General features: G+C 35.0%; 1 long non-coding RNA gene across 1 annotated transcript in view; it reads left to right on the plus strand.

The window, feature by feature from the left end:
* Positions 1-21,346, plus strand: part of LOC140596621 (uncharacterized) — a 41,555-nt gene extending 20,209 nt beyond the window's left edge. The window contains exons 4-6 of the long non-coding RNA XR_011998512.1: positions 9,938-9,985; positions 19,225-19,286; positions 19,404-21,346. This is a non-coding gene — a long non-coding RNA (uncharacterized lncRNA). The remainder of the gene's footprint in view (positions 1-9,937; positions 9,986-19,224; positions 19,287-19,403) is intronic.
* The last annotated feature ends 6,293 nt before the right edge of the window (positions 21,347-27,639 follow it).

Genomic DNA, 27,639 nt, shown 5'->3' on the forward strand with positions numbered 1-27,639 from the left:
TCCATCTCTGGTAAGAGGGAAAAGAGGGAGAACTTAGTTAAAGGGTACAAACTTTCAGCTACAAGATAAAAGAAGTCTGAGCATCTAATGTGAAACATGGTAACTATAGACAACAACACTGTTACATAATTGAAAATTGCTAAGACATTAGAATTTAAATATTCTCACCAAAAACAAAACAAAACAAAACTATCATACCTCAGGGATAAATTATTAACATTTTTGTGGGCTTCATTCCAGGTTTAATTTTGTATATATACATATATGCATATGCACACGTGTGTATATCTTGTTATATATATATATAATTTAAGGACCCTTTGTCATCTTATAGATCATGAACAGTTTCTTAATCATTTAGTAGTCTTCTATAATGCCATTTTAATAGCTATATATTTTTCCAGTACATGTGTGTATATGTGTACATGTGTACTATTAATTTAATAATTTCTCTGTGTTGGGTATTTACATCACTGTCAACATTTCACTACTATAAAAATGTTGTATTAAGCATACTTGAGGTGAACATGAACATATCTGTAAATTCTTCTTGTGAGGAGTGCCTAGAAGTCTAATTGTTACATATGATATTTTGCACAGTTTTCTGATTTATAATATACATTGGTATTTATATTCCTAAATCACACTACAGAAAAATTTGAACTTTTTTTCAAACCAGCTGTTAAACATGAGTGTCAATTTCTTCACGCTCTTGTGAACAATGGGCACAATTAAAACTGTTTTAAACAACAACAAAACAAAATTTAAAAACTAAGGGAGAGTTTGCCCATTTACACTTTTCTTTTTTTTTTTTTTTTCCATTTACACTTTTCAAACAAATTCCTACTGGCACATATATCTTTTTCTTTATATATAGTACATAAATCTCTATAGTATATCTCTATTCTCTCTCTCTCTCTTTTAAATATTTTATTTATGTATTTATGAGACACACACACAGAGAGAGAGAGGCAGAGACACAGGCAGAGGGAGAAGCAGGCTCCAGGCAGGGAGCCTGACATCGACTCCCTCCCGGGTCTCCAGGATCACACCCTGGGCTGAAGGAGGCACTAAACCGCTGAGCCACCCAGGCTGCCCTCTATTTTTATCTTTGTCTCTGTATATTTAATATGTATTCTTATATAACTATTCCTCATTGATGAACCACCTAAGCTCCTTACTCTGAAGTCCTAGGCATATATATAGGTTCCTGTGTTCCACATATTGGTTTCTGGGCTTTCAGTGACTCCGGGTCACCAAAATTTTCTACAATTGTCTGGTGAATTAAGTGGAAGGTATTTCATGAAAGAAAGGTGTGGGATGAAGATGAGAGTGGAAAGGAAGGCTGGTGGAAAAATCTTAGAAGGTGCAAAATTTGGAAGCCACAGGGTTTGTGGCTGCTAGGGAGACTTTAAGTGGAAAAAAAGGTTTATTTGGAGAATAAACCTCTGCAGAGAAGTGGTTCTGATGGAAGCAAAATTGCTAATTCACTCCTGAGCAGAACTCCCCAGACTCAGAGTTAACTAAAGAAAGAAAGAAAAAAAGTTCTACATCTGCTTGCATAAAATTATTTATAACTCAAAGTAGTGTTTGGAATTTCACCAAGAAAAAAATTATTATGGTTAGCGTATACCCAATTTTCCAATACAAATAAACAGAAAGGGTTTGAGGTTATTAATCAATCATGTGTTGATACAGGTAAGTTTATGCTTATTGTTTTTTTTCCCTCACAAACATAAACTAAGTTACTCTGCAAAAAGAAAAATTGTGATTTGCTCTGAGTTTGCTTCTTGGAATGTGGATTACAGAGATATGTATTCTAATTATTCCCAGTGTAGGGATCTGAGGAAATTTACTGGACACTGGGAAGGAAAGCACCAGCATTGTAAGAAAATTGGAGAGTGATATTGTCGTTTCCAGAATTAACATGTCTTATTTCAAAACTGCCCCTAAATTTGTTGGTATGGGGAAAAAAAAGAGAGAGAGAGAGAAAACAGCATCTTCTCTGAGGTTCTAGATACCTGGTCCTGTCACTCAAAATACAGGTAATTATAATTATAATTTGAGAAAGTTAAATGACCTGGACTTCCTGGTAAGGCCTGTTTCTCTATCATTTGTAATAAGCATTCTATGGAAAGACGTCGTCCAATATTATATCAATGGATTTTTTTGTCTATTCCTGCTATTTCAAACAGCAGTTCTAATTCTTAATGGTGTTACAGAGAAAACAAAAGTCCCTTCCCATAAACAAGAAATTTTCAACCTGATTTTTAAGCGGACTGCTAATTGGAACATAAAGCATATTAAAATATGATGGGGACTCCAAGTGCCAGGAAAGACCAAAAGGGGGGCAAACTATGGGTTTATACATCAAATCTCAGGACACATCTTCAGCAAAAATCAAGGTCTCTGTGTATTTATGTGTGGTTTGAACAAGAAGACATCATACTAATTCAGAGCATAACTTTTTACTGGACGAAGACAAGTAATTTCTTTTTCAGTTATTAACCAAATAATAAATTATTTAAATAGGAGGTATTTAGATCCTGTTCACAGGTATGTATGTAGAGACTACCTATTTGAAAACAAGCCCTTTTTTGTGGGTTGAAAATCCTTTCAACCCACAAAAATAAGCCAATCTCAATATTCTAACTACTCTTTTGTCTTTTATGCTAGCTGTTTTGAGATATATTTCATTAAGGGGAGGATTTTTCTCAAATGGATAAAATGAGTAAATAATGTTGGAAAGCAAGGGCAAAAGTAGCAATTATTTGAAAAAATGGCCTGTAGGGTGAATTAAATAGTTATATATATATAATAAAATGATCAATGATTTTTTGGAAAGAAAATTTTTCATTTTCTGATGTATGATTCTCTGTAATCTCTATTCCTAAAAGACTACACCTATAAATGGGGCTACTGTGCCAGCAGCCAAACACTTTAGATTTCTTTTTTTTTTTTTTTTTTAAACTACAGGTCACAATCCAGAGTGTAAGTGTGAATGTGTGTGTGTGTGTGTGTGTGTGAGAGAGAGAGAGAGAGAGAGAGAGAGAGAGAGAGATGACAGAGACAGAAACAGAGATAGAGAAAGAGAGAGAGAGAGAGAGAGAGTGAGGTGAGAAGGGGTGGAAGGAGAAAGAGAAAATATTTTGTTGCATTCCCCTATACAATGCAGTGCATCTTTGTTCTTTATTTGACTGCTATTTTATTTTCCTCCTCTCCAGTACCACATCGCTTTTTGTTTCTTTTTTTCCTCTGGGTATCTATATGTCGGCATATCTAACAACACTTCTTCACATTTGAAAGATGAGAAAATTACTAAATCCGCAAGTCCTTATATCTCATATAGCATCTGGCTTATATGGTATCTAGCAAATGAACCTAAACACCTTTAAGAGCTTAATAGTCTCTTTTTCTCCTAAATTTTAAAATTATTTCACAGTAAAACATTTTGGTATTTGGGAATGCATTTTAAGCTTCCCGTTGAAAATCACTGAATGTATATCCATCACCTCTGTATAACAAACTAAGCCAGAATGTTTTATAATTACTATTAAAATGGAAATCCCTAAGAACTAAAAATTTGAGATTTCCTTCTGTAAAACTGATTAATTAAAATTTTGATCCTGAGTTTTCCTGATTTAATTTTTTCATAAATAGACAAATAGATATTTATATGGTCTGCCAACTTCAGCTTCAGTATCTAGGGGGAAAAAGTTGTCAGACAGGCATGTAATAATCATATTGGTCAATCTAGCTTGATTGCTTTCTTCCAGCAATGGGCAGTTGTAATTTCCTATCACATTTATAGTCATTATATTTGAGAAAGGGCAAAATAGGTTAATGAAATCATTATAATTTCATTCAAATGATATATATTTTAAAAGCTCAATTAAAGAAACAGATACCAGGGCACCACATTTTATTTTGCCTTATGGAGACCACTTTGCTGTAGTACCTTTAAAAGATACTGAAAAAAAACACATTTACCAGTGCTGAAATGAATGTGAAGTCATTATCATTACTAAACATATCCATAAAGTAAATTTATTGTGAAAAGAGATGATGGGGTTTTTTTTTGAAATTCATTTGTTCTTTCATCTATCCAATGCATGTTTTATCAAATTCTTCTCCTTTTAAGATGGCATAACTGGTTTTAAAAGAGTACTCAGAAGTTAGACTAAGCCGGAATTTAACATCATTGCTTATTATTTGTTTGTTTTTAAGCAAGGTAATAAGTTTCTTTAATGATAAGTTTCTTTGTAAGATGGACATATTGATGTTACTATCCTCATTGTAATAAGGGAAAGAAATAAATATAAAATTACAGCGACTGATATACAAGATGTTAATAAATTTTATTATCATTTTTATTGTTATTATTATGTTGCAGCCTTTAGAGCTGTGGAACAGGTAGAGTTGAATAGTATATTCCCTTCCCCTCAGCTTACTGGTGTCCAGGTAAGAAAGCAGAGAGATAATATTAATATGGTAATATTGTGTCAAGATATGACCTAAACACACTTTATCTAAATTAACTCACTTATATTGTCAATGATTGTATGAGGTGAAATTTGTGGGTGTCCCCATTGTACAGACAAAGAAATAGTATCTCCAAGTTATACAGCTAGTTAAAGCTGAGTTGGGGGGCAACTGAGTGTCTAGGGGTGCCTGAGTGGCTCAGTTGGTTAAGCGTCTGCCTTCAGCCCAGGTCATGATCTCAGGGTCTTGGGATGGAACCCTGCATTAGTCTCCTTGTCCAGCAGGGAGTCTGCTTCTCCCTCTCTCTCTCCTTCTGCCTCTGCCTACCACTCCTCCTGCTTGTGCTCTCTCTCTCTCTCTCTCTCTCTCTGTCAAATAAATAAATAAATAAATAAATAAAGTCTTTAAAAAATGCTGAGTTGGTATATGAATCTAGGCAGTCTGGATTCAGAGTCATTGTCTTTGTGTTTGTTTAATCCTTAACATTATAACTGTATGCTTCCTAATTCATACTACCTATGAACCCTTGATTCTTTGGATTAGAACAATACCTAGAAAAATCTGAGATACTTCAGAATCTTTCTATCAGTACTCTATTCATGGCTATGAAATCTCAGGTAATAACCATAATTTCTTCCCATAAAAGAAAGAGAAATGGCTGTCCCCAACCACATTCAGTGTTTTTCTTCTAGTTATAACTCAGCCATCTGGATATCGGTCTCTGCACACAAAATAACCCAAATTTCCAGAGTGAAAAGGAATTTCTCCATATTTTACAATTATTCTAACATCCCTTGCCCAAGATAAGCAAAATCCATAAGGGCATTCGGCCATGACCTTTCCCCCAAACACTACTGCTCCTTCTGGCACAAATAATCCATGTTCTTCACCCAAGTCATTTATTGCACATTTGCTCTGGACCCAGCAGCAGGAAGATAATGAGAGAAATTCAACGCTACTATCCCCACCTTCTGGAAGCTTACAACCTTTTTAAACAAATATGCAACCATAATGTATGACCTCATTATGGCATCATGAAAAAAGAATAATATCTATGTCCAAAACAAACTTGCATATATGTAAAATGGCACTTGGTTATAAATACAGTGCATTCTGCTTATTTTAGAATTATTTTCTGCCCTCACTCAATGATAAAGAATCCAGACATTTTTCATTTCCATAGTGGGGCAGGGGAGGCATAATTCCTATTTCATCCTTATAGAGACAATGTATTTTCTGGGGAATTCCAGGTTTATGGGAGTATATTTTGACTTTAAAAGAAAATTGTTTCTCTCTTGGCAACACTTTAGACACCAAATATGTAGATTTTCTACACCAAGAAATTCTCCAATTTTCTGCAGATACCAATTACATGTCCTACAATTTATTTTAATTCCGTTACTAACTACCCAGGATCAGTATGCAGACCCCAATGATTAAAGCTTCAGACTGTCCCACCTCAAACACCAATCACAAGTAGTGGGTCCCCAGGTTACCCACATTTTTGCTGGAATTGGCTACAAATCAGAGATTCTTTTTTAAAAATAATTTATTTATTTATTTGTTTGTTTGTTTGTTTTAGAGAGAGCACACATACGCACAGGTGCCAAGGAACACTGTATATACTTTTTTTTCTTCCAAAAATATGTAGCTAAGTGCAAGAATAACATACATTTTACAAGTTTTAACTAGTCAAGCTAACAGTTTTCACAACATATCTTCTTCTAATATAATTACAAGGAAACATTTCATGTAGTGTGATTGTCACTAGAAAGATTCCAATTTAACTATAATAGCATTAGTGAGTAACAGGGCATGGAAATGAGCTGTACAAACTAGCACCATAAGGAAAAGATTTTATATCCACACTATTTAGAATGGGATCACTACTATCTTTGTGTCTCTGTGATTCCTAAGTTTCTCAGGTAAAAATAAACTTAACATAGTTAAACAAATAACATTTAAAATGAAAAATTCAAGTTTCTATTGAGTCAGAATTTGAGGCAAAGATACAATTAATGTTTCCTTTACCTACACTCTCCCCCATACACACATAACTAAAATCAATTAAGACCTATCGTCTCAATTGATAGTAAATTTCATATAGACTAAAATATGCTCATCCATTTTAAGCTATTCTTTTGTCTCAGATTTCCAGCACACTTGGTTACATACAGGTATAGATATAGATTAAGGCTACATAAGGTATCTGCAATATAGGGACTTATGCAGATATGAACAAAGTGATGGAAGTAAATATTAATTGATTAATATTAATATTAATAATTAATTCTAATAACTTTTTGACGTATGACAAGGAGGTAATTCCCAAACTGGGAAACATTTTCATTATCTTTCCAACCCATGCATTCTGAGAGGTAGTTTTAATAACATATACCACTAATATAATACATTTGACTGTTTATTGATTGATTGATTTTTGTTTTATTTTATTTCTTTTTAAGTAGGCTCCACACCCAGCATGGAGCCCAACACAGGGCTGGAACTCACAACCCTGAGATCAAAACCTAAACTGAGATCAAAAGTAGGTCGCTTAACTGACTGAGCTACCCAGGTGCCCATAAGTTTGACTATAAAAAAAAAAATTAAGTATTGTTTCTCTAAATCAAACCATAATAATTGAAGGGTACTAAATTTCAGTCTGTAGTGAGCTATTAATTAAAGATGAACATATCTGTGTATTTCAACAGAGCAGAAGGTGTTGAATTTCAGGAAATTTGCAGGCCTAGGAGATATTTGCATTTTTAAAAGGAATCACAAGAAACACTATTGTATGAATTTTACACCCACGGATCTCCTAAATTTTAAAATGAAACCAATAATGTGTCTTGTTCCAAAAGTATGATTGACTTAATGTGTTGAAGTTTTTTGTTTTTAATATATATAGTTTTTCCATGACCAATTAGTTGATATACAATGGCCTGTGTCTTCTCCTACAGTATGTGATACATTTTTGGTGAACATGCACTATATTTGCTGCTTCCATAATAAATCTTCAAGTTATCTAACAGAAAGATGTTTATACAATGGGTACAGATGGTATAGACTGACAAATTTTTAGACATTACTTCTTAACACAGTGTCTTTTAACACAGCTTCTCTGGAATGTTGCATATAGGAATTCTAGTTAGAGAAAACATATGTAAACTATGTCTTATAATAAAAGGTAATTTTTTAATCTTTATATTTGTTGTTTAAAATGGGATTGCTAATGTCTCTGTTTCAGCCTTTATGCTAGTTTTATTTTTTGAGATGTAATTAACTACAATAAAGTCTAATTTATAGTTAGAATTTGGTAAGTTGTGACAATATATAAACCTGTGAAACAATTAATACAATCAGGATATTGAACCCATCTCCATAACCTACAAAAATTTGTGTCTTCCCTTGGTAATCACAGTTCCCAACCAAGCTACCTCCAACCTTTCCTAGGCAATAACTGATTTTATTTCTGACATCTTTTATTGGTTTGAATTTTCTAAAATTTTCTTTAGTTAGATCCTATAGTATATGCTTTTTTGTGTGTGTCTTATTTTTTTTAAGATTTTATTTATTCATGAGAGACACACACAGAGAGAGAGAGGCAGAGACATGAGCAGAGGGAGAAGCAGATTCCCTGGGGGGACCCTGATGTGGGACTTGATCCCAAGAACCCAGGATCATGACCTCACCCAAAGACAGATGCTCAACCGCTGAGCTACCCAAGTGCCCCTCAGTTTTAAGATATTATGAATAATAATATTATGAATATTATGAATAAAACTACAAACAATTTGCATATAAATCTTTGTATAGGTATTGCTTTTTTTTTCCTCTCAGGTATATGTCTCAGATAACACAGTAGTGTTATGTTTAACCATTCAAGGTTTAAATCTTACTATTTTTGTTTCCATTTTTCCATGTGTTCTTTGTTGCCTTTTTCTTCTCTTTAATTTATACTAATTGGATATTTTTATGAATTCACATATCACTTTTGTTCACCAATTAACTATAAATACTTATTTTAGTGATTGCAGGTTGATGGTATATATGTTTAACTTTTCAACACTTCAAGTAATATTAAACCATTTCATGTAAAGTGTGAGAACCTTATAATAGTATACTTCCATTTCTATCCTCATGGCCATTTGTTATTGTTGTCACACATTTATTTCCCCATATGTTATAAACTCCACACCACATTGTTATTATTTTTGCTTTAACGGTAAATAATCATTTTTTCCAGTTTAAAATTGTGGTAAAATATACATGATATATTAAAATTGACCATCTTGAGGGGATCCCTGGGTGTCTCAGTGGTTTAGTACCTGCCTTCGGTCCAGGGCAAGATCTCGGAGTCCTGGGATCAAGTCCTGCATCGGGCTCCCTGCAAGGAGCCTGCGTCTCCCTCTGCCTGTGTCTCTGCCTCTCTCTCTCTCTGTGTCTGTCATGAATAAATAAATAAAATCTTAAAACACACACACATACACACACACACACACACCTCCCTGTTTATCTACAATGGCTGTGCAAATTTGCATTCTGATCAACAGTGCACAAGGGTTCCAATTTCCTGGAAAATATCCCATGTACAGTTGAAAAGAATGATTGTTGTTGGGTAGAGAACTCTATATATATGTTTGTTAGATGTAACTGGTTTAGTTGTGTGGTTCAAGTCCTCTATTTCCTTCTTCCTTTTCCAGAGAAATCTCTTCTGATTTTTCTAATCATTATTGAGAGTGAAGTATTAAAGCATCAAACTATTATTGCAAAACTATTTCTTTAAGGCTTCTTCCAAGAAGAAAGATTAGATTACCAAGGGAAGACAACCTTGCTTTATATATTTTGATTGTTATTAGGTATATAAATGTTTATAATTTTGTATCATGCCGTATGAACATTAATATATAATGTCCCTTAACTTTTATTACCTTTTTTTCATTTAAAGTTTATTTTTTCTAGTGTTACTATAGCCACCCTCTCCTCTTTTGGTTACTATTTGCAAGGGTTTTTTCCATCTTTTCACTTTCCACACGTTCGTGTCTTGGATCTAAAGTGAGTCTCTTATAGACAGCAGATAGTTTAACCATGTTTTAACCCATTCAGCCATTCTCTATGTTTGGATTGGAGAATTTAATCAATTTATATTTAATGTAATTACTGATAAAGACTTCTGTCATTTTGCTATTTGATTTACATCAAATATGTCTTATAGCTTTTTTGTCCCTAATTTCTTGCATTACCATATTCTTTCATGTTTAGTTGATTCTTTTAGTGAAACATTTAAAGTCCTGTCTAACCCCCTCTTGTGTGTATTCTAAAGCTATTTTCTTTGTGAATACTATGAGGATTATATTTAAAATTATACCTGAAACTATAATAATATGCTAATTTGAATTTGTCAATACTATATGAAAGCTCTGCTCCTTTATAGCTCTATCCCTATTCCTTTCAGGTGCTGATGTCACAAAATTACATCTTTATATGCTGTATATCCAAAACCGTAAGTTGATATTTTTTTAATTCACCAGTTTTTTTAAATTATGTAGAAAACAAAATGTGGAATTACAAACCAAACTTCCAATGATACTTTTAGACTAATAATAGTATTTTAAAAAGTTTTCATTTCTTATTCCTACAAAAAACAGAAAGTAAAGTTACCAACTATTGTTACAGTAATAATAGCTTTTGTAATTGCTTATATATTTATATTTCCTGAAATCCTTGTTTCTTCATACATCTTTCAGTTACCATCTATTATATTTTCCTTTTGACATTCAAGACTCTAGTATTTCTTGCAGAGCATGTGTAGTGGTAACAAATTCCCTCAGATTTTTATAAGACAAAAATCTTAATTTATGATATTTTTGAAGTACAATTTTGCTGGATATATTATTCTTGGTTTATACTTTTTCTTCTTTTAGAACTTGGAATATATCAGCTCACTTTCTTATGGCCTCCAAAATTTCTGGTGAGAAATCTGCTTATAATTTTAGTGAAGATCCCTTATATATGATAAGTCATTTTTCTTTTGTTACCTACAAGATTCTCTGGTTTTGGCTTTTGGCAGTTTGATTAAAATGGGTCTTGATGTGGGTCTTTGAGTTTATCCTGAATAGATTCGGTTGAGCCTCCTATACTGGCTTGAATAGTAATCTCCCAAAATATATATCCACTCAGAACCCATGCAGGTGACTTTATTTGAAAGTGGTGTCTTTGTAGATACAATCAAGTTAAGATGAAAACATAGTGGATTAAGGTGGAGCTTAAATCCAATATGACTGGTGTTCTCATAAGAAGAAAGAGATTCATAAACAAATCCAAAAGGAGAGCACCATGTAAAGACAAAGGCAGAGAGTGGAGTGATATATCTACAAGTCAAGTAATTTCAAGAATGGCCAGCAACCACCAGGAACAAGGAGAGAACCTCCGGTCACCACCAATCTTGTCAACACTTTAATTTGAACTTCCAATCTTCTGAATTAGGAGAAAATAAATTTTTGTTGTTTTAAGCTACCCAATTTTTAGTAGTTTGTTACAGTGGCCCTAAGAAACTAATAAAACTCCCCTTAGTCTTTAGATGCATAAGGTTGCAGCTGAATTTGGAACTTCAGTTGTAGACCTATTGGAATATGTTTCTTTCACAAATTAGAATAGCAAATTAATGGAATCCTTATTTCCTAGTGATGAAGTTTAGGTAATGTGAGATTATATAGTGTCATGGTGTTTGAAAAATGTATGAAGAGTTTTAGGTTTATGTGGATGTAAACTCGGGGTCCTTGCTTTCTGTTGTCCTTTTAAGATACGTCTAGGGTTACTGTACAAAAAGAAGGACTTTCGAGAGACTGGAGACAAGGATAAAGAAGAAAAGATCTGAGAGCTATTTCTAAGGAGGAAAAAATGGCCTACCCCAATATTGATTCCCTCCCTTATGTTTTCCAGAAATATTTCAGGATTTCTATGAGCCATTGTCTGCTATAAGCTTATCACTCTTACTCTTCCCTAAAATACTTACTTATTATGACTATCTGATATAAATTCACCATAATATTTTAGTTTAAGGAAATAAGTTCATTTTTTATTGTATTATTATTGTCACTGTTACTATTTTCAATAACAAGCTGTCAATTTAATCGGGAGCAGATATGACTTAACACACTTGAGTAGAAAAGGTAACTCTAAGTTTCTACCAGCTATCTTGCTTTGTCTTTTTGCCAACAGAGATGTCCCAAGCAGAGATTGTTCCTTTAATCACAGTCCGTAATGGAAAGGCATATAAAGCATACAAACATATAGCTCCTGACTAAAAGTAAATGTGCTTAAAATTACTAAAAGTAATGTTTTATGCCACTGAAGTTTGGGAGCTATTTGTTACCAAAGCAAATCTATCTAAAAACAGTCTTTAAAAATAAAAATGTAACAACTTTTACAAGACTAAGTTTAATGGTTGGCAGATGATTAATGGGTAAAATGAAATTTTGTAAATTTCTTCATCTTTCACAGCTTAGATGGAATATATATTGTTGTAATTGAAATATCACAAAAAATAAAAACTAGAACTATTACCATTTAATATTTCTTTCTTAATTCTCTCTCCTATTAGTAGCCTTAAGTAACATTTATTAGATTTAGCAAATGTGTATGCATTGTAATAGGACTTTATGGAAACTCATATCATGGTTTGGAATCACTTTCCACATTTATGATTTGGAATCATTTTCCACATTCATGATTTTTCACATCCTTGTGATGCGCTCTGCGCAATAAAATATAAGGGAAATCACAGTGGATCAGTTATGCATTTAGGCCTCAAGTGTTATTGAATACTTCTGCCTATTTTCTGGAACTCCTTCTATGACTATGAGAGAAAGCCAAAGATAGCTTATTGGAAGATGAGAGACAGGGGGGATGCTAGAGCCAGCTCTTATTGACTTGGAGGAGCCAATCATGTGTATCTTTTACGAACTTCACATTCAGCTAAATCACATCGTCGTTGCTAGACCAAAATTACCAAGGCTGAACACTGATCTGCCTTTCTGAGTCAAAATGTTTTCTCAGTGTTATCTCTTTGTATTGGGGTCTTAATTCGGTAAATTTTTTCAACATTTGAAATCACTGAGTTTCTGAAATCTCTATTTTATTTTTTATTCCTACTTGCAAACTGGCCACTTTTTTTCAGTTTGCCTCTTTTTTTCAAAATACGTTTCTTAAAGAAATCACCCCAAACTGAAACATACTACCAATGCCAATCTTTAGATCTAAACATTTCTTAGTTATCCAGTCTTCCTTGTAAATTACTTCAAAAAACAATTTTATCAAATATTTCACCAATGCAGTCTTTAACTTCTGATTAACGTTGTCTTTTACAATCTGGAGAATTTATAAGCCAATGCCACATACTTTATTTTTTAAGGCACCACTTTACTTTTGATACTATCAACTGGGAGGTTTGTCTCAACATTATACTCCATCAAGAATATAATTTGGTGACGATTCTACTGTCTGCAGTGAGATGTAGATTGCTGTGGTAGTGAAAGGGGACATTGCAAATTATGTCCTACTTCTTAGAGGTTTCTACTCTAAGAAGCACATGACTTCATATAATGTGTGGAGTGGCAAAGAATAATACTATCATTTTCCCAAAAAGAGGGAAAGCAAAAATCTACAATAACATTAATGATTACTACGGTAGCTATTAAAAGAAGAAATAATAGAATATCACATATACCAGATCTAAAGAATGACATGATTTGAGGAAGAAAGACATGTGGCTATTTGTTTTGGTGTACAATGATATAATCACATGCAGAGTGCAGAGTGCAATATTGGATGTGAAAAGAGAGCCAGCATTTGCATGCTGCACAGAAACAGTATCAATGACCAGTTAGTCTTAACAAGAGCAGCAGGGTGAAGAAAAGAAAACTACAGCAATATTCATATGAGTAACTACATGTCCTATTCCATTTTGGCACGGAAGGCGGCTCAGAATATCAAGATAACAAAAAGTAAAAGATGTATGCCTCAGTTTCATTCTTGGGATAGCTATCTGGCTAGTTTTGTGGGAAAGAAGGAGGCAAGCATTAAAACGAATATGAAACTGAAGCTTTAAAGTTGGCCAAATTTTTGTTTATAATTGAAATGACCATAAAATTGGAAATGTGCACAAGACAGGCACTACTGTGGAATTAGAAGGGAGATTTTAAAATATTGCTGAAGGCAGTGTTTGTACACAAACAAAATAGGCACAGCCATTTCTTATTATTGGTGGGTAGTTATATTCTATAAAGTGACCACACATGCCAAAATAGCAAATACAGAACCACTTTTCCTAAGGATAATGCAGGGATATATTCCTGAGAACTGATCACAACATCTTTATCAACTGATCAATATATAACTTTGTTTTATGTTTCTCTTTAAAAATACTTTCTTTAATATATATTGTTGATTGATTAACTTTGAATTAATGGCAAATAGCACTATAACTCTTGTCTGAATGCAGCTTACCACATGTATTTTCTTTGTAAGACACATTGTACACTTTTGCACATAGGAACACTAGACAGCACTTCAGCATGATATTGGAGACCAAAAGAAGCTAAATCAACGATAAAAAGCTTAAATATGTAAAAACAAAACAAAGAATAAAAACCAAAGTATGACACCAAATAGACTAAGGGATATGGCAGGAGGAAGGATTATTAAGTTGAGACTATTTCACTTACAGGTGAGAAATGTCGACCGTACCTTGATTCTAAGTTTTCGTAAAAATGCAAAAGTCTAAGACTCTAAGAAGTGTTGTGAGAACAGAGCAAATAAGATATTTCTGTGGTTGGAGTAGTGAGTTCTAGTTTGGAGTTCGAGAAGAACTTTTCAAAGTTCTTTTCAAGAATAATTTTGAATAAATAATAAACGTATACATATATATTTGTATGCAAATGTATTTATAATTGTAAGAAATCATGAAACGTCAGGAATATAAAAAATGAGCTATCTCTCTTACTCAAGTCCTCCTACTATTCAGAACTCCTTATTGGATGACACATAGTGTTACAAAGAGGGAAGGAATCTAGAAGGACATGGCATTTGAACAGGGCTTTAATAGGTCTTCTGGATTTGGAGAAATGAAGATGCATTATCAGTGCATTTATAGAGACAGTATGAGAAAATCTCGATTGAGGGGATCCCTGGGTGGCTCATTGGTTTAGGACCTGCCTTTGGCCCAGGGCGTGATCCTGGAGTCCCGGGATCGAGTCCCACCTTGGGCTCCCTGCAGGGAGCCTGCTTCTCCCTCTGCCTGTGTCTCTGCCTCTCTCTCTCTCTCTCTGTGTCTCTCATGAATAAATAAATAAAATATTAAAAAAAAGAAAATTGCCAATTATAGATTTAGTGAGAAGTTCCAAGTTACATGATCATATTACAATTCTCTTTTGAATCATGAGTTAAATATGCCAAGGAGTAGAAGTTATATCAGTGGATCTCAGAAGTGTATTCTTAATTTCCCTTCACTGTTAAAATTGTTCCTTAATATCCCATGAAAATCTTTACCTATTAATTTCATCCTAGTGACTTATTTTAGTACAAAAAGGATTATATAAGACTACAAGAAAGCCAAATCAAACAGTAAAAAGAAATTAATGAAATACAACCTTGTTTGAATTTAACTGTTATTTCTGATAGTTTCAAAAACCTTTGGGGTTTTAAACAAACTCAACTGAAATAGTTCTACAGTCCCATGAAGTAGGTGCAGGCATTATAATCTCTATATTACAGCTGGGAACCTTGAGGCACAAAGCCATTTAAGCGATATGTCCGAGGTCACTGAGCAAGTAAGTCACTGGTGAGGCCAATAATAGAATCCCAATTGTTCAGCTAGTTCTTTGTTCAGAAGACCATATTGGTTTTTTTATTACGCCAAGGATAAAATTTAGCTTTATATCAGAGGATATTTCTTCTTACATGCCAACCAAAAAATCAACATTTAAAAAAGTCATTAAATGGGGATCCCTGCGTGGCGCAGTGGTTTGGTGCCTGCCTTTGGCCCAGGGCGCAATCCTGGAGACCCGGGATCGAATCCCACATCAGGCTCCCAGTGCATGGAGCCTGCTTCTCCCTCTGCCTGTGTCTCTGCCTCTCTCTCTCTCTCTCTCTCTCTGTGACTATCATAAATAAATAAAAATTAAAAAAATTAAAAATAAAATAAAATAAAATAAAAAAATAAAATATAAAAAAATCATTAAATGGATATTAAATCAAATCATATTTCATGCTTGAGATTTTCAAGTTACTCTCAGAAAAGTGTTTTCTTGTTGTTTAAGAGGAAAATACCCATACATAGTTTTTTGTTGTCATCATCTCAATTCATAAAACTTTTCTCCCTCCCCTAAATATTTAATGACTCTATTTAACTATGAGTATGTTCTGGTTTCTGCACAAGAAAATGCAAGCCATAGTAATTGGCTTTGCCTTCAGACAGCTGAGTCAGCAAGAAATCAGAGAGCCTATAGAAACCTTTTTATTTCCTATCAGTTTTTCAGAGTTTTAAGCCATTGAAATATATTGAAAAAAATCTGGGAGGGAACTAAACCATGCAAATTAACCTTACATCTGCTTTATACAACTCTTGAACCTCCAGATTTGTAATTCCTTATCTGTGGCTGCTCAAACAATTTTCTGGTTCATAATGCTGTCTGTGCCATGGTAGGAAAGGAAAGTGGATTATAGTCTGAAGCACATGTTTGTCTCAAAGTGCTTCTATTTTTCCAGTCACGAAGAGAATCTTTTTCCCCTCTTGTGGGAATCCTCGAGAGCTAGAAATTCTATGTTTTAAGTTTCATCCCTACGCATATGGATTTTGTGGAAATGATTTTATAAAGTTCAAAGTTGTTAAATATATTAAAAGAAATATATGCTCCTACACTCTAAAAAAGGACTATAGATATATTTATCTCTCTTTATACACTATATGCCTATCACATATAAACTCATATAGACATACATTTACACAAATGTAACATAGGCCATTTTAGAATTACAAGCAATTATAATAATAGATAGCATTTACTAAGAAATCACCTTTTACCAGACACTCTGTGAAAGTTTTTGTATATAATATCTTATTTGTCCTCATTACATTACAGAGTGACTATTATTATTCCTTTGACTTACTTAACAAGGAAACTGAGACACTGAGAGCATATGTCAATTGTCCAAAGTTACACAGCTTTTACGTGGGACAAGAGTGTTGGAAACACAGGTGGTTTATTTTTCCTACACTGCGTGTGAATAGAAATTATTTGTGGACATGTGAGTAAAATAAAAATGTGTAAAGTCTAGAGCTTTAGTCAAAATTGACTAGATTCATAAACTAAGATCTAGAAAAGAGAAATGTCTTCCATAGGTTGTACAGTCAGTCACCCAGGTCCCAAATCTGGAAAATGGCTCCGACAGCATTGCATTATTGCTCTCACAGTTGTCATAATGAAATGATGTCATAAATTGCAAAACAGGTAGGAACTATCTTTTATATAGATAGCCATTTTTTTCCATTTTTCCGGCTGAGATAATTTTTAAAATTAGGTAGTTGAAATATTTTCCACTTGTTTAGTTTTCTGTTAATGTTTATAAGACAATTGCAAAGGATATATATATATATATAGGGATTTCCACTTTCCTATGGCTAGTGTTCAACAACTTTTCTCCACAGCCATTTATTATTCAAACTCCTTCTCCATAAATGTCACAGAAATAGCTTAAGACACTCGGATATCTGAAATGCTACCATCAGTGCAACATCTTAGTATTTATCTTAGGGTAATCTTTTTTGGTAGGTTTTACACTCTTTACTCTTCCCTTTCTCCTCTGAGTTTGTCTCCATGTTATTCTGGTCACACCTGCGACTTTTAAATGTGCTTCCTCTCACTTCTGTGTGAACAGTTCTTTAACAAATATTGATGTTCTTAATTTTTATTCTATAGCCTACTATTCTTAGTATAAACCACCCCATGGTGGAGGGTGATCATATTTCCCATAATAAACATATTTGGATAATTCTGTATGTGAATGACATGCACACACATACACAACAGAGGACAGTGACCTTCAAATTCCACTTGTTTACTGTACTTTCTCAACCATCCACAGTGAAGGGTACAAAACACATACCAATGATGGTCAGAGGTAGCCCCACAGGGATAGAACACCTATACTGAGGTCGAAAGCTCCAGAATGATTCAGTTATGTGACTGTATCTGGAATAATTTCTTGAAGTTCTATTTTTTAGTAACTATCTTCATGTGGTACTATGTTGATAAAATTTCCTGCTAAAGGTTCATTAAAACAAAACAAAACAAAATGAGAAACCAGATTCAAAAGCTTCTCTGATCTCCCTTGGTTTCTGGAAGGACCTCACTTTCCCATTTAAGGCTGACTTGCTACAATTTAAAACTTTACTCTCAAACTCAACAGTAACATTTCCTCTCTCACCTTCCCAACTGTGTAGCACAGATTAGTCTTACCTTGAGCTAATGAAAGATGGAGTTAAGCAGAGAAAATTATGGTCTGTCTTTCCCAAACTTCCCTTCCCTCCTTTTGTGTACTGAGGCATGAGTTAAGAAAGGGAACTCCAATATTTTCTTACTCACTAGCGTGGGATTGTAGTCTTTTCTTTGCTTGATATAATTATTATATCCCTTGTCTATGAGCTCCAACAAACCATGACAAAGTATTTGTGTGTAGCTCCCCTAGGCATTTTTACATTTGTGGGTTTGGCCCCATCTCTCAGCTGACCCTTAGCTGATGAATTCCTTTAATGTTTAATGTCCCTTTTGCCCCTTCACTCCTCAAATCTGTAGGTGTCATGGCAAGGCTATATCCCCCAATTGTATTTGCCCTTCGAGGTCCCGTGGGACCCTGCAGAATGCTCCCCCTGTATCCTTGGAGAAGGTGTTTCTGCTCCTTCTCGTGTCTGCAGCTTACCCATACGCACAGATACACACATTCTCTCCCCCCTCTCTTCATTTCTCTTTCCAATTCTCCTTCCTTCTGTTCATTTAGCACAGGAGATTTTCAGGAATCCTTGTTCCAAGCACATGTATAAACAAAGAATGAAAACTGTTTCCTCTTCTTGAAGCCTTTACCAAACTTTCAAAATAAAATTCATAGAGCCCCCTTCCATGTCCCCAAAGTGGGAAGGCTTTCCATGAACAGCAATCTCTGCAACATGTCAACCATAGTATTATTTTCCAATGTTCATTCTATAGTAATTGGTAGGGATGAATGAGCAGGGTTAACGTGTGTCCTTTCTCTAACCGGCACCTCTCAACAATTCCAATTTCCGGTGGGTCTCTGAATTTAGAATGTTAAGTACTTAAAACAAGGTCCCGTCAGCTTACACCATAAGTCCAGAATACAAGAAACCACCCACATTTTGTTACACTGGATCAAAGATGATTCACGGGAGAGAAAGCAGTGGTTGCAAAGGCCCTTAAGTGCCATTGTCTTCTGGCATCTTAACAAACTCTGACTTCATCTTTGACATTTAACTGCTGAAAGTTTTCAAGCCCTGTGTCTTCTGCCCCACAACTGGCTAAGCTGATAAGAAAGGCTGGGTGCTCCCTCCTTTGGCAGGAGTAGGAAACTCCAACCATGCAAATCCCAGGAACATTCAAGGGAACATTCACTCAAGCAGATCCCCTAATTTCAAGAAAAGCCTAACTGGTCTCTTTTATCTGTTATCTCCAGGCTCTGCTTTTGGACCTGCTCGTGAGATAACAGTTTTTTTTTTTTTAAGAAGGCTTCATTATGTGAGTAATAAACCTTACTGTATCCTTCTCTCTGTTTTGTGGGGGTTTTTTTGTTTGTTTGTAAAAAATCACTTTTTGTTTAGGTATCCATGACATGTAACGTCATGTTGCTTTCAGGTGCACACATAATGATTCAATATTTGTATATATCATGAAATGATCATGATGCAGACTCCTGACCGCACTCCTGCCAAGGAAGAGAACCTGCCCCTGAAGCAAGCCCGGGAATCATCCTTATGATGATCCTTTGAGAACGTACCTTGCAGAAACGTAGTAGGCCTGGAGGGAGCTGACTAGTTCCCGGTGAAGACGGCCGCCTTGGAGCACTCCCATCCCCAGCTGAGGAAGCTCGACGGGGCGTCAGTTGTCCAACGTGTCGTGGAGGCCAAGCATCTGGGCAGGCAGCCCCAACTGGTCGAGGGTCTGACTAGGGGCCCAGTCACCCCACAGTGCAGCGCATCCCTGGACAATGGAGGGAGCCGGTCCTGTCACGGCAGGGAGGTGCCCCTGGAGATCTGGCTGGAAGCCCTGGAGGAGGCTCCCCACATCCAGGACCCGCCCCGTCATCCTGTGCCATGGAGCCGGCCGGCAGGTGCACGTGCTCTGCCTGCCCAGGCCTCCCCACGCAAGCAGCGCGGCCTCCCTGAGGAGAACGCACACGCCGCGAGGACCCGCCAGATCTGGCGTCTTCGGCCCACGGCCCAGACCCGGGCGCTCTCCCCCGGACCGCCAGGAGCGTCTCGTGTGTGGACGAGACCCAGGACAGGCGGCGGCTCACGTCTAGGACACCGCCGAGGAGGGGCGCTGCGTGCGGCCAGCGTGCGTGACGTGCGTGCGTGACGTGCGCCTGACGTCCCCATACGCAATTATCTACTTAGAGGCTTATGAAAGATTTTCTTCACTTTTTAATTGAATAATTAATATAAATATTATTGGATATGCAGCCATGTATACAAGGCTTCATTAAATCCACTAGTAAATTTAGGGTAGTTTACATTAGTTCACTGAGCAAAGAAATTGTTTTAATTGTCTTTGTATTACAAAAATCCAATGACATTCTGAGACAAAAATATGTTCTTACTAAATATTTGTTGAATGAATGAATAAATTAATGAGAAGAAGAAATCCCCTAAAGTGATAAGCTATACATGCGTGTAACTGAAAGAATAAAACAAAGTAATAGGAAACATTAGTATTTTACTTGGTTACTATTTATTTTCTCATCCATTCCTGGCACTGGATTACGGGTATACCTCATGTTATGGTGCTTTGCTTTATTGTGCTTCCCACGTACTGCAATTTTTTATATATTGAAGATTTGTGGCAACTCCTGTTGAGCAGGTCTATTGGTGCCATTTTTCCAACAGTATTTGCTGACCTCGTGTCTTTATGTCAAGTTTAGGTAATTCTTGCAGCATCTCAAGTATTTTCACTATTGTAATGCTTCTTATCATAATGTGTGATCAGTAACCATTGTTGTCACTACTGTAACTGTTTTAGCGCACCATAAAACACGCCCTTATAAGACAACAAACTGAATCAATAAATGTGGTGTGTGTTCTGACTCCTCCACTGACTGGCTGTTCCTTCATCTCTGTTCCTGTCCTCGGGCCTTCCTACTTCCTGAGACACCATGGAATTTGCACTGGTTAAGGAATAAAAGTGGTGAAGTAGGTGATGGCTAGTGAAAACACTATAAGGATAATAGCTTGGAGTGCTCAATTTGGTTGAAGAATTGTTGATGTGGGGATGATAGAATACTTAAATTGAAAAACTAAAGTAATGGTGGATGAGAAATATGCTTGAAATTGGGATGGTGGCTGAGGAATCACGGCTATAACAATGTCATGGATCTGACCAAGAGAATATGTGCTGGAAGCTGGTACTGAATTATCCAATAGTTTAAAAACATGCTTAGCATGTGTATATGTACACCACATGCAACCACTTATTCACTTATGGGCAAGAATGTGCAAGCTAACAAATAATTAAATTTGAAATAATTTTATATTTTAAATATTTATTTCAAAAGACTAATAAAATCCTAATTTGCTTGGAAATTTTGTTTTATTATTAATTATGTTCATTTTAAATTAGATATGGGTAAGATACCCTAGTCTTTTCTGGGTAAGGAACGCTTAATCCTGGGTCCAAATAAAGGTGAGTTGGAGGAGGAGGATTGGAATTTAGTGGTCAAAGAACTGAAAAAATTGAGTTTTAATGCATTATCAACAAGATGAATCAATGTTTCTTATGGAAAATGCTATGAAGAATTCCAAGAGAAATCTCTGAGGATGGATGAATTCTGAGATGACAAAGCAAAGTATTTATTAGAGCTGGGTCCTAAAGGTTGGGTACCATATATAAGCGCATATGGTTATTTTTTCTGGGTATAAAATAACTAATGTAAAAAGCAAAAATTACAATAAATAAAAAAGAACAATGAAAATAAAATGTAATTTGCCTAAATATTTGAGGATCTGAAAAACAGTCTCCCTGTGCTCTTGTTCTCTTGCCATCTTCTGTCATTAAGAAATAATATCCAATTATTTATAATGCTTCATAATTTTTTACTTGACAATATGCCATGTGCTTTTTCCCATGCCAATATATACTATTTGAAAACAAAAATTATAATTTATTAAAAATGCAAAGGCACAGAGGAAGGGAGTGCAGAGCAAAGCTTATTCAAGAAACTAAGGAGTATGAGCAAAGGAGCTGAGAGAGAACTTTTTGCTGTGGAGAAGGAGAAAGAAGAGCTGGTTGGGCTTAAAAAGGTAGTCTGTGTTGTAAACTACTCCACTTGAGATAGTAAAGAGATACCTGTTTTTAGAAATCTCTGAATATCCATCTAAGGAATTTGAAACTGATTTTTTTTGGTGTGGGATTTATTGAAAGGAATTTATTAGGGAAATAAACTTGATTATAACTTGATTATACTTTGCATGTATGATGTGTTGAAAGGATTTGCCCAACATTAGAAACTGTGCATGCAGTGCAAGAGGCTTAAAGCCTGAGTTGTAAAAATAGTTGCCACAATTAAAGATTGAAACTGGTTCAAGAAACAATTTGAGGGAAGAAACATCAAATTGTAGATGCAGGAATAGCGACTTAAGTGTTAAGGTTAGGTTGGAAATAATGCCACTTAGAAAAGAGTAAAGTTTACTCAGAACTTTATTTATTTATTCATGAGAAACACAGAGAGAGAGAAGCAGAGACACAGGCAGAGGGAGAAGCAGGCTCCACTCTGGGAGCCTGATGTAGGACTTAATCCCAGGACCCCTGGATTACAACCTGAGCTAAAGGCAGATGCTTAACCACTGAGCCACCTGGGTGTCCCAGATAGAACATTTATAAAGGAGTCCAAGTGTTAGCAGCACGGGGTTATCAGATAAAAAATACAACACACACACACACACACACACACACACACACTCTCGCATACCCAATTACCAGAATTACTGACCTTACAGTTTTTCTATTCTAGGTGGGAAAACAGCAATTTTCTCAGATGACCTTTCAGGTATCAAAAAGGCTTTGATATATTTTCAGATATCAGTACTGTAAAAATCAGTGATAGAGTTGTTTGTTTTTAGGGAATCAGTGACTTACAGGTAATATTCAAGATTTCACTTGCTTCAGAGACTAAAGCAAGATAGAACCTGTTTTTTGTTCTTTTGTTTGTTCGTGTGTGTGTGTGTGTGTGTGTGCTCTAATTCCTGGCTCTCAGAAGCCAATTAATAAGAATGGAAGCACAGCTTTGCTTCCTTAGATATCAGACAAAATCCTCTATAATAAAAGGCTGTCAACTGTTCTGGATTTATTACTGTTGTTGTTATTTTGCCGTCGTTTTAGTATAAAATTTGTTACCAGCATTTAATATAAGATTTTTAAAGACATATTTATTTGAGAGAGAGAGAGCATGGGTGCGCACCTGTGAGAATGGGGGAGGGACAGAAAGAGAGGGAGAGACAGAATCTTTTTTTTTTTTTTTTTTGGAGAGACAGAATCTTAAGCAGGCTTCACACCCATTACAGATCCAGAAGCAGGGCTCAATCTCAGGACCCTGAGATCATGATTTGAGCAAAAATCAAAAGTCAGGCTGAGCCATCCAGGAGCCCATTTTTTTTTAATTGGCAGGACTAGGTATTTGTAACCCTAAGTTGGCAATAGGCTATGCTAGTTTAAGAAGAGGCTCCTGCCTCTACTGGGCTGTGTACCCTTAAATAACTGGTCAATATCACTCTATGTTGCCTGAATCCAGTCTTCTTCCTGTTTCCTGTCTAGCTATGGCAGATATTTGAATTTGGAGCTTCTGCTTCAACATTCCTACCTTTAATGACCTTGGGGAACTATCAATAAATAAGGATGCCAAAGAGAAAGTCCTTTTGGAAGTGACCCTGATTTGCAAGATGGGGGAGGAAGGAAAGATAAAGAAATGTGTTTGGGGTGTTTATGGGAGGTTACAATGTGTCAAGTATGAGAGAGAGATGACAGCTGCACTTGTACTTGAGATATCACACCTGAGTGGCATTCATTTAATGGAAAGAAGTTAATGTCATGGGAATGAGTTAATTCTCTGCAAGTGTTATATGGACAAAGGAGAGAAAAGGGCTTCTGACATGTTGGAGGGAGTTTGTCTGGATATTACCAAAAGGAAAATGTAGAGAACAAACGAGTCAATCTTCAAGATAAAAGGAGGAAAATGTATCATAATCGTTTCATTTTTTTCACTTTGTTGAGAGAATTCACAAGTACTCTGATAGTGAATTTCGAGAAAGCACTTTCACATATTTTAAATGATTTGCTATTTTAAAAATGCACGCTGTTTTTGTCAGAATGACTGATAGAAATATCCTGATAAAGATGATAGATGATCTACAAATGTAGACATTTGCAGCTGCATTACTTACTTAAGGTTTTGATACATATGCACTAGCAGTTTCAGTACCGATTCAGTAGAAATAAATGTATCTTATTAAATTGCTATTTTAGGACAAAACATTGGCATTTTCTTGGACTTCCAAGAGACTTCAGCACATAATTTAATTTTCCAAAGCATCATGAGAATTCAACGAATTATGCAAGCAGAGAATGACAAATCTGAATGAAATAGTCTAACCTCACTTAAAAAAAAAACTGAATTCTTGATTTTATTGGCAATACACAAATTCAGTCTCCATATTAAATAAATAAAATTTACAAGAATATTTAAATGTCTCTTTGACCGCAATGCGTAATCTTAATCACCTCCCTTACCTAGAGGTAATCATCATTTTCAGTTTGTTGTATATCCTTCTGGAAATTTCATTATCATTTAAATATTTACTCATGTTGAAGTCAGTATATATGTACCAACATGGAACAATCTCCAAAACCTTTTGCTGAGTGGAAAAAGACCAGATTGCATACTAATAAATTTATTATAATAATATTTATATAAAAATAAACATACCCATTGAAAACAAGACTACATATTTTCTACAAGTTCCCTTTATTGCTACTTCTTCCTCCTCCTCCTCCTCCTCCTTCCACTACCTTTAGAATGGTAACCCTCATCTGTATTTCAGGTTTAGATCTCTCTTCTGCATTCCTAACCTATCTTTCTGGCTGCTTTAATATACAGCTTACTCTAATCATTCACAGATTCCTTGATGAGCAATAAAAGCTGAATATACTACCTTTCCATGTTTACTTTCTCCACCTTCTGTTTTCCCTATTTTTGTTAATCTTTCTACAATCATCCAGATGCCTCCCATTTCTCTGTCTCCAAATTTAATTATTTACTATCTTGTATCCCTCACTCTCTTAGCTTTATTGTCCATCATGTCTAATTTTTGTATATTCCTGTTGCCATAGGACTTATTTCAGCCTCGCACTTTTCATTTAGACTATTGCAATATTTCTGAGTACTCTTTCTGCTTCAAGTCTAGCGGTTCACAAATATATTGGATCACAGATTACCTGGGGGAAATATTCAAACCACAGATGCCCTCTTCATGTTCATTGCTGAAAAAGCTAGTTTGGGACGGTAACTCAAAATCATAGAGTTGATTCAAAAGTTTTCATTCTTCCAATTCAAAATCCTTCCCATACTAGACAGTGGCAGTCCTGTGAGTTTAGATTAGTCTAGTTTTCTATTGTTTGGGGTACTGAAGTTAGGATTATAGCTATAAATATTTGAACATTGCTCATTTAGTGGTTATAGAAGAGTTCAGTGATCTTCAGGATGAGACTTCCAGGAAACTTAAATGCCTATACACAAACTTTTCACTTAATGTGCAAATTACCATTATATTGTTTCTGATATAAACATATTTTAACATTACCTTACAACAAGAATAATTTTCTAATATTTTAGCTAATCTACAGGGGAATTTATGATGAGGAACATGCCATTGCCAATATTAAAAATTACTGGTGTGGAAAATTCATGAGAGATTTTAGGACTTATAAGGCTCTTGTAGGATTACAATGATGTAATATTAAGGAATTAAGAAGACTTTTTTCGCTAGGTATAATTACACTAATAAAAGAAATTTCTTTCTTAGACAAGATCATTTTGAAAGGGTGCTAACCTTGTCCATAGTTCTTATTTTAAAACAGATCCTTCTTTACAAAGATCTCTGAGATTGTTAGCTACAAATGAGGAAACTAATTTGATTACTTATAATAAAAAGATATTCTTCTATATTCTCCTATGTTTTTCTGATTTTTTCTTACTTATAGCTGATTAACTTGATCATTCTTTCTACCCACACAATCCTTATAGTTTTATGGTACCTGAAGATCCCTAGAAATAAACATTTTGGTGGTGGGAGTTCGTCTGTATAACCCACTAAAACAGGATTAAAAGGCCAATGTTATCAGAACAACCTTGATTGGTTTAAGACTCCTCTAAGAGTTTTGAGTTTATAATATGCAGTTCAATGGAAACTATTAAATTATTATTTTAAATATAAAATATGTATTGTCAAGATCTCAAGAATAATAGAATCAATGGGAGATCAATCAATTGATCTATCATCTATCATCTTTCTTCTTTCTTTTTATTTCTATTTATTCATATCTATATATCTATTTGTTATCTCTTCTTTTTTCTTACCTTTATATCTATCTATCATCTATTATCACTTACACATGCAGAGACAAAGATTTGTTTTAAGGAACTGACTTATGTGATATGGGTTCTGACAATCCAAAATCTGGGCAGGCCAACAAGCTGGAAATTTAGGTAATGTTGCAGTCTTAAGGAGAAATTCTTCTTCAGGAATCTTCAGTCTTTGCTCTTTATTGTTCTTTCTGTTTGCCAACTCTTCTTTTCTCTTCCTCCCTTCCTTACTTCCTTTCCCCATCCCTTTCTTTCTTCCTCCATTTCTCTGTTTCTTTCTTCCTCTTTTCTTTTCTTCCTTGATTTTTTAAAATGAATGTATTCACCATTCATTCATTCATTAACAAATGAATTGGGTATCTTTACTCCACACCATGATTCATTTTCTCTAGTAAATGAGATAAAATTTTGCAAGAAATTTGTAAAGCCATAACATGGCAAATAAAAGTAGCACGTATTGCCAAATCACAAATAAAATGATGTGACTGATATGCAATTGTTATAATTAAAGAAAGAACCAAAAAAAGCTTTATATTACATAAATCTCTTAGTAGGAACTTGAGATGGAAAATTACAGTAATTTATTGGGACTCCTGGGTGGCTCAGAGGTTGAGAGTCTGCCATCAGCTCAGGGCATGATCCTGGAGGCCTGGGATCGAGTCCCACATTGGGCTCCCTGCATGGAGCCTGCTTCTCCCTCTGCCTGTGTCTCTGCCTCTCTCTCTGTGTCCTCATGAATAAATAAATAAAATCTTTTAAAACAAAGAAAGTTACAATAACTTACATTTTCTCAGTATTCCAGACTTTTTAAATTATCTTCTCCTTGGATTGGAACATTTTCATTTTTGAGAGCTATATGTAAGGTAGTTTGTGTTGCCAAAAGATGTTTGTAAAGGATTTTTATGTAGTTCCCAAATATTTTAATTGCCAGTATTATCAGACCATCTATCAATAAAATGGCCTTTCACCTAAAAGCCAATATCAACTATTTTGAAAGTTTTACAAGTTACTCAAGAAAAATGTGGAAATTCTATTTATCTATACCTAGCCACATATCCAAGCTACTGCCTGATATTCCATTGTGAAATCATATAGCTCATTAGTAAGAGAACTTTTCTCTCCTCACCAAACCTAGAACTTTATGACTGGCAAGCCCATTATATTTTAATTTCCAAATGCAATAGTGGGTTCTTCTGACCTCATTGGAGAATATTTGTTAATTTTGTATTTGCACTTGATTGT

The sequence above is a fragment of the Vulpes vulpes genome, unplaced genomic scaffold, assembly GCF_048418805.1.
Source record: "Vulpes vulpes isolate BD-2025 unplaced genomic scaffold, VulVul3 Bu000000756, whole genome shotgun sequence".
NCBI classification, from domain to species: Eukaryota; Metazoa; Chordata; class Mammalia; order Carnivora; family Canidae; genus Vulpes; species Vulpes vulpes.